The following is a 12,641-nucleotide window of genomic DNA, read 5'->3' on the forward strand; positions in this document are numbered from 1 at the left end:
TATTATTTTTTAAATATTTTGATTTCATATTTTAAACCATTAAACATAGACTGAGTTTCAAATGTATGTTCAAAAGAAAATATAAGTATAATGTCTTTTTTAATAATAATAATATGTATAAAAAAAATCTATTTGAACTTGACATGAACTCCTGTTAGAAAGATTCAAATGCTGTTACGTTTTGAGGTTATTTCTTGATTTGAGGTTTTCCTGTCACAACATTATAGTTTTTATGTTGACAACATGTTGGTAACACCACAGCAGCTTTTGGCTTTAAATAAAATTAATAGGATGCCTTTGCCTCCCAAATACATGCTAGTAGCTTCTTAACACGTTCATAGCAAAATAATATGTAGTAGTGTATGTATATTTTGACCACTTAGAAACGTTATACTGTATGTAGGCCTTTATGAACCATATGAAACCAGTCTCTGTTACCACAATACCTCACTCTGTTACCACAATACCAATAAATAACAGATAGATGGCGCTGCTTACACGTAAACAGTAATCAATTATTTAGGTAACATTTCAAATTCACCCTGAAACCTTTTAAAATACAGCTTTCTTTCAAATAATTTACAACATTGTGGTGTGAAGGTAAGTAACATTTCTTCTTATTAACAACGCTGCTTACATCTCCAGTCAGTGAACAGTAATTCAAGACATGAAAAGCATTGCTGCTGTTACGCTTGAAAAAGCCTATTTGAGAAATCAAAACTCCGCCTTTAGAAAAAAAACCGCACAGAAAGTCGTAGCATCTTCGCTCATCTGTCACAAGCGTAGGTGAGTGTGAGTGAACATAATTCTTAGATAATTAACAATGTAATGAACTTTAAAACAAAAGTCTGTTTCCTCCTACAAAGACTTTTATGCAGGCAAAGGCAACAAAACTTCTGTCAGTAATGTCACTGTGATAATCAAGTGTCTTCATATAGGCTCTGTGTCCATACTACTAAATCTACATTCTATCATAACAGTAAAAAATACCTTTTTTGAGTCCATTTAAAAGTGTGAAATTTCTTCCCCTCCTGATATAACGAATATTATGTCCTAATTAAAAATCTGACTATCCTGCAATGTTAATAATCAGCTTTTTGCTTCATCCAGTAAACAGACAGAAGGTTTGGCCAGTGTTACTTAGTTCTGGAAGGTTGAACTCCATCACTTGCATCTGTTCAGGACTGCAGCATGACTCTGACAGTATCTCAGGGTGAGGTAATGACGGTCATCACCGTCACCTCAAACCCAGAGTAAAAGGCCCGTACTGTGTCAGATTCTGGGTTCTCTGTGCTAAAGTCCAGCATATTTTTCATCTCACATTATGAAAGGAAACCTGGATGACGTTCACACAGCTATTGTGGTGAGTCAGACACCTGCATTAATTGCATCTTTTCTTTTCTTTTTTTTTTCTTTTTTTGATTTTAGGTCATTTTGGATAGCCTGGCTAGCCTGACAAGCCAGACCCACATCAAGATGTTTGGTCTGGAAACTCACCATTGACAGGGCTCAATCCGAGGGGCGGGATAAACGGTTGTCTTTCAAACTCCCTCTGCACGCGATAGGATAGCGCTACAACCAACCAGAGCAACGAAGGTGAAGCAGAGCTTGTTGATAGATTAAACATTCACCGGTCGGCTAAACTCCAAACACATCTTCCCTTTTTAAGAATGACTTCAGTGCCGTTCTTTGTTCTTTTCTCAGAGAAAAGCTTAACTCCAAGTCTTCCAGAGTCGCGGTCAAAGCTGATTCGAAAGACCGCCGCCGTTCGCCAGTTTCTGTGTTTACTAGAAGCACGCAAACGCAACTCGGCAGTCGTCATTATGGCCCCGCCCGTCGACTCTATACACGATGTGATTGGGCCGTCCAGATTGTCAGGAATACAGCTCAGAAGGGTATTGAGAGTTCCTAGACGACACTTGCGGGCAGATTAAATTTGCTGCCGCTAGGGTGTGTCTAGATTTATAGGCTATAGCCTGGCTCCATTTTGGATAGATTTGATTTAAACTTAAAATTACAAAGAGTTTGAATTTATCATCATCTACAGTCAAGTGCATAATATCGCCAATCTCTGTGCGTAAGGGTCAAGGCCGAAAAACCATACTGAATGCCCGTGATCTTCGGCTGATCAGCAAACCAACCCATCGGATGTTACTGTAATGGAAATCACAACATGGGCTCAGGAATACTTCCAGAAAACATTGTCGGAGAACACAATCCACCGTGCCATTCGCCGTTGCCGGATAAAACTATATAGGTCAAAAAAGAAGCCATATCTAAACATGATCCAGAAGCGCAGGTGTTTTTTCTGGGCCAAGGCTTATTTAAAAGTGGACTGTGGCAAACTGGAAAACTGTTCTGTGGTCAGACAAATCAAAATTTGAAGTTCTTTTAGGAAAACTGGGATGCCATGTCATCTGGACTAAAGAGGACAAGGACAACCCAAGTTGTTATCAGCGCTCAGTTCAGAAGCCTGCATCTCTGATGGTATGGGGTTACATGAGTGTGTGTGACATGGGCAGCTTACACATCTGGAAAGGCATGCTGAAAGGTATATCCAAGTTCTAGAACAACATGTGCTCCCATCCAGACATCGTCTCTGTCAGGGAAGACCTTGCATTCTGCAACATGACAATGCCAGACCACATACTGCATCAATTAAAACATCATGGCTGAGTAGAAGAAGGATCCTGAAATGGCCAGTCTGATGTCCAGATCTTTCACCCATAGAATTTTTTATGCACATCATAAACAGGAAGATGCGACAAAGAAGATCTAAGACAGTTAAGCAACTAGAAATGTACAAAAGGCCATGTTTTAATGACGTTGGTGGACATTTATTTTGTTGCACTTATGGATACACCTATCATTACCGAATCACATGATTATTATTTCTGTAATTTCATTGGTTTATGTCAGCAGAACTAAATGTCAATCAAAGACTGTTTATGTTCAGACATGTACCGAAGTAGCTAACTTCTGCACCGCGGCAGTTTTTGTATTGATCTCCGTGATTGATCCTCGCTCATGACTCCTCCGGAAGCCTCCTCACTCCTTGATCCTCGCCTCCTCGGGGTGCAATTAGAGAATTGAGGAGAAGGGATATTGAGATGCACCCTGATGCTCCGCCCTCCACCTATCTACCAAGTATTGTTCCAGCATCCGGGTTGCCAGATCTGCTCTAGTTACCACAGCTGCAGCTACAAACGCTCCTGCTGATCCTGCAGCCTATCTGGCAACCTAGAGTCAGGGGGGACGGGGAGAGGGGATACACCTGCAGTACCAGTTTTGGCCACAACCTTACATACACTTCCACTGACATTTTCAAAATATGTCAGTGCCATTGTTTTGTCTTAAAGGGTTACTTCAGCGATTAACATATGGCTTTGTATCAACCCTGGAGTATATTCAAATGATCGTGCTCCCCCCTCTTATATCCCCCTGAGACGAGAGATTTATGCATTTTATTTCTGGAAAAATTCCTCTCGTGACGCAAATTGACGATATTTGCGTCACGAGAGGAATGATTGCCCAGAGGCTAAAGACTACAGCCAGCAGAGGGAGCAATTACCGCATGTTTTCACCTCGTGCATGGGGAATGGAGATCACACTTACAGCACAGCTCAGCTACAGGCATTAATTTAAATGGATGCTAAGCAATGTAAGTGTTTTAACTTCTCAAATTAATTTCTATGAAAGTTAAGCTTCCAAAGGCATGAACTGAAAACGCGTTGTGAATGTATGCCGCGAGTGTGGTCGCGATTACCTCAGCTCTCATCACGAGAGCTCATCAAATCATTTATGACGTTAAATGTAATCTGAGTCAGCTGTGAAACTCACGCGGCAACTTGATCGTTATATTGAACAGACACGTTCAGTATTTAATTGTAGGAACTCAGTCTCTGTAATCCAGTAGCGGTGGCTTTGTGAATGGCCTCACAGGGCAGCGAAGCATTCTGGGAATTGTAGTCTTTCATCCCCATGAGACAAAAATACATTTTCTGTCTTTTCTCAGTCTAGAAAGCACCAAATTAAAAAATAATTTCACATTTGTACTACATTAATGACCCAGTTTAAATACAGATTCATCTTCCCAGCGCTGAAGTACCCCTTTAAGATGCACACCAATGGCCTGTTGCACAAAGCTATCTGAACAAACTCAGAGTTTCAGAGTAGGTTTAGAGTTGACAAATCAAGATAAATCCAACCTGGTTTAGATAAAGTTCAACTGTTTCTCAAAGCTCGGTATAAACTTTCTCTGTCTACTCAGGTTTAATCCAGAGTTTGTGATTAATACTGAAGCGCGTACACCTGAAAGTTTGACACGTGCGGCAAACAGCCAATCACAGTGTCCGTTTGATTCACTTCTCTTGATCATTTTGAAAATGATCATGAAATTAAATGTGTTTACAAAGCAGGAATAAACACTGCTGCTGCAGCGACAGTTTGAGAAGCAGGAATATATCTGCTAAATATAATATAACTGACTATATCAATGCATGATGTGACTCAAAGAAACAAGCCTAATAATTATAGGTTCACAAAGAGCTCAAATTAATACACGTTGTTTAAAAGAATTATGAATGGATGTATTATATTTATATTACTATTTGGCTACTTGTCAATTAATATAATATGAACATATATGAATTCAAAGTGATTATAATTCATATAATAAATAATTAGCACCAAAAGATGCACAATTGTTTTCTAAAGTTTTATCATTATAAACTGCTTTAATTTGGAAGGAGAGACAGAGGGTGTGGCTTTATTGCATCTTTACTTGCAGCCAGGGGCGTAGCACCAAATTTTGGGCCCTGGGTACAAACCATCTTGCTGGGCCCCCGTACCATGTATGTGTATGTATAGAAAACGGACTTCCCTGCCTTGGGCCCTGGTTACTCAGTACCCTTTATCCCCCCAGTCCCACGCCCCTGCTTGCAGCTGATTGGTCCAGATTGGGTTTGCGATCTCTAACCCAGAATAAAACCTTTATTCTATTTTATTTATTATTATAACCATTTCTCTGTGCTGCTTCGAACATGACTAACATCCGACAAACAAACGATCGTCGGGCTCGTACGTCCGAATTTAGAGAAGTGGGGGTGGTGGTGGAAGTGACATGCCGTAAAGCAGTCAAATTTTATAGTTCTTTTTGTTCTCGAGTTACTACCCGAACATGAAGTTTAAAAGTAAGGAGAAAGAGTAAGGAGAAAGTTTGACAGCCTCTCAGATTCGATATATCAGATAAATCAACATCAAAATGACTGCTGTGTTTATTATTACACCCAAGAACAGAACACCACAATCGCTTAGACGCCATTCTGCTCCAGCGTATCCACAATGGCGGACAGCTTGCGCTCGCTCAGGGCGGGTCTGAGCTGAAACGCTGCTGTCAATCAACAGTCGTGGGAGGGGTGTCCGATCGTGTGACGTCACACATCGAACGGCTTGATTTCAGACAGATGAAAACATATAAGGAGATTAAAATAAAACACTTGATGGATTTTTATCATTATAGGATGGTTGTGTACAGTCACTACCAACACACATTGCTGTATAATCAACTAGTAAAAGTGCATGTACCATTATATGACCCCTTTAACATGACGTTCATACTTTTAATAGGCCTAAGGTTGTCCCTGGACATGAGTTTAGGCTAAATACTACCACCGCTTACATGATCTCGTTTCAAATGCATTGATCAATATGCTTGTGTGGGATTCACTACATGTGCTGCTTCCTTTACGTGAGAAAAATGTGCACTGTGCGCTTCAGCATGCGCTGACCCCGCTCTGTGATTTTATGTGGCCTACCACTTCATGGCTTTGTAGCTGTTGTTACCAATTACTTCTTCTTTGTTATAATAACACTAACAATTGACTGTGGAATATGTGGCTGTGAGTAAATTTCATGAATGGACTTATTGCAAAGGTGGCAACATATCACGGTACCACACTTGAATTCACTGAGCACCTGAGAGTGACCCATTCTTTCACAAAAGTTTGTAGAAGCATCAAATATATACTGAAAATATTCCTACAAATATGTTGATAGTTGAAAAAAATGATGTAATTTGTTTTTGACTAAATTGTGACTGAGGTCGATACCAAACTACAGATTATCTTCAGAGGACTAGATGAAGAAATTAAGAGCTATTTTATGTTTTTAGTAAAGCAAAATACTTGTAAGTATTCAGTGTTCAGTTATGTTTGACATTCAAAAGAATTTGTTATGTTGAACAGGTAAAGTGTGTGTGGTTACCATTGTGCTTAAGAGTGTTTGTGGTTATAGGCTGTGAGTGGCCACACGTGCAAATAACTGTGAAAATGCCAGTGATGTGTTTTTTTCCTTGTTCATTAAATTTGCGTGCTAGTTTTATTTTAAATTAATGTAGTTTTTTCCAGACAGCTTATTACAATGAATTATTTTGTTTACATTATCTTACATGCCTTTTACATATACTCAACGGCCATTTAATATATCTGTTCAACTGCTTCTTACGGTTTTTCAACCCATTGGCTGAATAAAGTTCTCAGTTGCCTGAACTTATTTAGCTAAATGTGCAGATGCTGTCAATACCTTAAAACATTTCACATGATGAAACACAATTTGCAGATCTCACTTTAGACTTTTCAGCAAAACTCTAAACACATTCTCAGAACGTTACTCTATAATGCACGTCATCCATACTGATAAACACAAGTGGCAACAATCAAAGAACACAATGTCATTGTTTGAACACAACCACTCAAAATGGATTTAACCTGTTTCAAATGATATGACAACCAGTATAAGCCAGTTCAGGGAGCAAACAGGTTGTTTAAGGTGGAAGAAGAAATTCTGAGAATGGATAGAAGAAACGATGTGAGAGGTCGAGGACGAGTGCATATGTGATGAGGAGGAGGAAGAACAAAAAAAATTGCAAAGCAGAGTAGTAATTTCTGATCAATTTTGAGCTACTATGATAGAACATGTTTTTATTTATCAAAACAATTTCCACAATGATGGAAAGATATTAAATTTGTTTTGAGAGTAAAAATGTACTTCTTCCTGATAACTGTTTGAACAACATTTCTTCTTTTGATTTTTGGTTTATTGTTTACTGACGGTGCATCATTTTGATCACTTTGTATATGATGTGAGAGCAGTGTTTGATTTTGAAATGTTTTGAGGCTAAAGTTTGATTTTGAGAGGTTGATGAGGTTTTGTGTTTAATGTTTTCAGAAAATGGAGCAAGGATTCAGAAATTGTGTTTTAATTGAGAAAAACTAACACAAAAACTGTCAGCCTATCACATTGCAGAAACGCAATGCTTTTAGGCATGACACGATCTTCTCAAGTTCAAACTGAGCATCAGAATGTGGAATAAATGTGATTTAAGTGACTGTAGATAGTTAGGAATGAAATGTCTATAAAATGCAATAAAAAAAAATTTCTTACCATTTCATGCTAACAGGAAATGGATTGACGCAGATGGAAATAACAAGTGTAAATATAGATATTATGTGTGAAAATTAGGGCAGGTGTCATTCAGCACCTCATTACACTGACTATAAGAAGAGGTGCTTACTTTAATGTGAGAGAAGAGCACACAAGCAAATCAGCGCTGATACACCAGACACCTGGCATTCTTAGAGACACAGCCCGAAGGTAAGCTTCATCTCTAATTGTATTTTCTGGTCCACGGAATTGATCAGGCAAAGTAATTGATGCCATTGATATGTTTAATTTCTGACCCCAGAAGACTTTAACATAGATCTAGAATAATATTTTTTGATCAACATGACATAATTTATAGGAAACAGCAGACAACTTGCATAACCCATTTCATTAATATACCAAAGAATTGGCAATTTGTTCAAAATAATGAGAAATTGCTTTTCTATGACCTTTGAAAGGGAGTGGTGGGCGGTTCGCCCTATTTTAACGATCTAAGCGCATCATCTAAAACGAACGGTGCAAGTGCACTTAAGTTTGAATTTTGTATGAAGTTGAAAATTGCTTAACATATTTTGATGAGCAATGTAAAAACATATGTTGTCATGACTTATTGATCATATCAAAATTTAAATGTTTCAATCAATATTTTACAAGTGTACTGAGTAGTAATATAATCCGGCTTATGACAAAAAGATTTATGGCTTTGACCTTTTGACCTTTTGCCCGATTGAACTTCCGGGGTCACGGTCATGGAGGGGTTTCCGGTACGATTTATGACGTGACCTTTGACCTTCCGGGGTTCATGGGGATTACGGGTATAATTTATGACATGCCCTTTGACCTTCCGGGGTTGGTGGGGATTACCGGTGTAATATATAATGTTTTTGACAGATGTTTTTATCCTTTGAAGTGGGTATGATAAAGTTTTTATCCTTTGAAGAGGGTATAATATATGATGTTTTTGAAGTCGTTAATAATATATGAAGTCGTTAATAATGATAATATATGTTGTTTTTTATCCTTTGAAGAGGGTATGATATATATTTGTGACGGAAAGTTTTATCCTTTGAAGTTCGGGCTATCAGGACCCTCCTCCTCCTCCTCATACCATATTATCATGCTGTACTGTGAAGTGTATCTCACACAAGCCTTCTCTGTTAAGTCTTATATGTTTTTTAAAATAATATAAACGAAAATCTACCCCACAAAAGTTGAATGTTTATAAAATAGTTTAATAAAAAAAAAAACCTAAACCAACCATTTTAGTTTTAAATAAAATGGAGTCACAAAAATTAGCAAATTGTATCAAAAAGTGTTTATAGATTCAAAGTAAAAAAAAAAACACTACTTATAAAGCAATACAATGTATGAAACGGTTCACACAAAATCATTTAGAGATATTATTTAGCAATATTTAGTGAACCTGCATCTAACATTCCACATCTTTTAAAAAATAATTAAATAATTAATTAATTAATATAATTTATAAGCTGTTTTGCGCATGGGTCAAATTTTGATCAGGGGAATACCTGAAACGCACACGCACACACACACACACACACACGGTAATTGGTTCTATAAAATTAACTTTTCTCTATTTTAAATGAATAAAAACAAATGTTACTCAAATTATTTGAACACTTTTAGTTATAGTTTTAGCAAAATATAATAATAAATATAAAAATAAATAAATATAAAAATACCTTTCATTTTTAGAGAGTTGAAGAAGATAAAAAGCAAATAGTTTAAGCCAAAATACCCTCCGATCCTCCCAGAGTACTCCACTATGAAACGAATGCTTCAGACCCTCTCTGGACGGGAGGGGTTAGAGCTGAGACTCTGTAGTGTACATCATGTCACAGCACATGTTAAGTTTGTCTGCCAATGCCTTTCCAGAGCCAATATTTTGTTTGTACTAATTTTCTTTCAAAGGATAATCTTTAAAGTTTAAATGAGATCTAAAGCCAATCTTTAAAGTTTAAATAAAGTCATATGTTCTTTATCTTGCTATAAGACATCCGTATAAGATCTGATGCCACATTGTAGGAATGATTTTCCTTAAATTCAACCTAAAGTATATTCTTACTAAAATCGTGTGTTCAAAAACTTTAGCTTTTTTAAAATATAAAATCTTAGATCTTATTTCTACAAATATTCAAATCAGGTCTTAAACGATTAACCTTGTATGAACCCCATGCTATGAAACACATCGACAAAGTTTGTCATCTGTGGTCAAAGACACAGCATTAGTAACGTTTAATTTTACTCGTCTTATGTCTAAGCACGATCTTTAAATAATAACCGGTCATATCTTATACTACTACTACAATAGTCCAACATTTTATGGTAGCCGTGATCTAGGATTGTAAGTCGCATATGATTTTTATTTTCTTGCATCTTCCAAACTGGTCTTCATCAGTTTGGAAACATACCCTTTACATAAAATATACTATCAGTTATCTACTCAAAATGCATAGAATTTTGAAAATGTAATGCTCATGTATGTTGTTGAGACAGTTTGTCTGTTGGCCAGCATGAACAGACTTTGGGAGAGCGGATGACGCTAGCAGGGAGATTGCCCTTTGACCCCAACGATTTTGCAGGCCCTGCAAGGTAGTCATTCATTTCAGTTGTTATTCACAAAACAGCGCAGAGTGAATCTGTAACATTTAAAATTGTGCATAAAAACCTTAATATTAAACTTACATTTTAAGATGGTACATGTCCCATGGATCTATATTTTACTTTTCTTAGTTCTACAAAGTTTCAATATCAATTAAACTCCTAGTTGACAATAATGTTTGCTGCAATGCACACAACTGTAAGATACACTACACATGTAAGATGGCAAAATCAAACACTGTATGACACTAGTTTAACATTTGAAGAAAAAGTTTACCAAATGCATCTACATATCCGTTGTGTTCTGACACAAAGCCGTTAATTGGTACGTTTTGTTTTATAAAATGTACTTTTCCTATTTCTGCAAAGTTTCATGCTACTTTTACTAGCCTGATAAAAATGTAGTTAATACATTGTGAAACAAGACAATCATGCTACCAAATACATTTGATTTTAAGAAAAAGCAATGTTTTAAAATACAACTAAACAAGATTATTTTCTCTTTTGACAAACTATTAGAAAAAATACTTTCTCTGTGATGTTGGAATAGACCTAGGTCTTTTTTAAGTATCACATCAGGCATGTAACAATCATGCGGTACAATGATCCAGATGAAGCTTCTTATCAAACAAAGACAATTATATTTATCTTTCACTTGTGAATATTTGTACGCTACTATCACACTTACCATTTTTAATAGTCTTTACTATTGCCTTACGCATCCCAATCCAGCTAAATTATCATTTGTTTCACATGTTTATGTCTTTTTCCCTATATTATTTTTGGCTCAATTAAATCGATATCGATTAAAGTTTATCGTCATTGCATCTTCCCTATACGGATACAATCCAAACATTTATGTTATGGAATTATGTGGGACACAAAACTCTGCGTAAATTCAAGAGGCCTAGAGGAAGAAAGCAGTGACATTGTATAAGAGAAAATGTCCGCTTTATTGCCATACGCATTTTTTCCCCCCATTGCCTATTCTTAGTCATATGATCAAGATTACTGTTCACATTTTATTTGCCCGGCGGTATTTGTTTTTAGGTAAATATTCCTATCTGGTCGTTGTCAGTGCAAGTTTGTGCAAATCATTTTAAGTATTTTTACTAAACGTCTGACTAAACGTATTTGTTTTCTTTTGACAAACCTACATTTCAAACGATTCACCTCCAATGTTCCACAACCACAGGGAAAACATTTTGTTTTGCAACACTCCTGAAACCTAATCTTAGTGAATTTTTCTCACCTAGAACACAAAACTTTGTTCATACCAAACAAGTACGTTTTACACATGTTGACTATTTAACTATTTTTGTAGGTATCATGACATTTTAGAGGAATTACTAAAAGATTAAAACACCAAGAATCACAATGTTTGTTGATGATGTGATTGTCATATTTAGTTACATTTCAGATGACCGGTTTGTTTGTTGAAATTTTTTGGCAAAGGCTCTTCTTTGAGCACCATCAACATTATAGGAATAAATGAAAATTAAGAAATGACACGACAGTCTTTCTATTTGACAGTGTTTGACTAAAGTGATATTTCTTTTACTGTCACTACAGTCTCAGTCTCATCTACGATGAGGAATCACATGAACCGTCACCGTGAAAAGTAAGTCTGCTGTTCTACAGCTGAAACATATACGCCTGTTGCATTCATTAAAGTTTGCGCTTGTTAAACAAAGTTAGACTCCTCTTATAAAGGTTATAGACACATTTTGAACATTAGCCTTATACGCGTTTTATCCATGCACAAATCTCTATGTAATTCGAGAAGTACATTTACGAAAGTATCATTTTATAATCAATTTAGGAAAAAAAAACATTCACAAGCAATTGTGAAAGTTTGTTATTTTGGATTTGTAAATAATGATTTTTACTACTCCACCAGATAGGCATGAGGTTTAGATGATTTTAAATGTGTGACCAAACTCTTCTTTTGACAAACCAACATTTCAAATTATGTAACGAATCGTTTCTTTCAACATCCCACTTGACATTAAAGATTGTGACGTGTCGTCAACTATCATCGACGTCTGACCCTAACGTCCGACACATCGGTTGTAATAAACAAGATGTGCTAAAAATTCCATCTGATTTGTTAGCGGGATAATACCGCATCAACATAACCTGTTCCCGTTTTAGGTTCTAGGTCAATTCAAGCATAATCTTTATGCAACAATTAGTACGCGTGCACAATTTACCACAAATGTTTACCGCGGATAAGATAAGAGACATTCAGCTATAATGAAATCATAATACAGAAATCCTTTCTTGTGATCTATTGTAAAAGTTTGTAAAGTAGATTTTTCCCTGCCAGTAGAGGACAGTTTTACATTTTGTTTCGAAGACTACACTTTGAGCAGAGTCAAACAGGCATAATACAGCATTAAAAAAATTAAACTATGTTATTTTAGGGGGTCTGTCTGCATAATGCATCAACATGAATAGCGAGTCTTGATCTTTTTGAAATATTACGTTTACCATCCACAGAACAGGGGTTAGAAGCCGTGACATGATTAATCTCACTGAGTCTGTTAAAGCGGCTGGTGTTTTATGGCTATCGA

Source organism: Pseudorasbora parva, chromosome 7, assembly GCF_024679245.1.
Source record: "Pseudorasbora parva isolate DD20220531a chromosome 7, ASM2467924v1, whole genome shotgun sequence".
Classification (NCBI taxonomy): domain Eukaryota; kingdom Metazoa; phylum Chordata; class Actinopteri; order Cypriniformes; family Gobionidae; genus Pseudorasbora; species Pseudorasbora parva.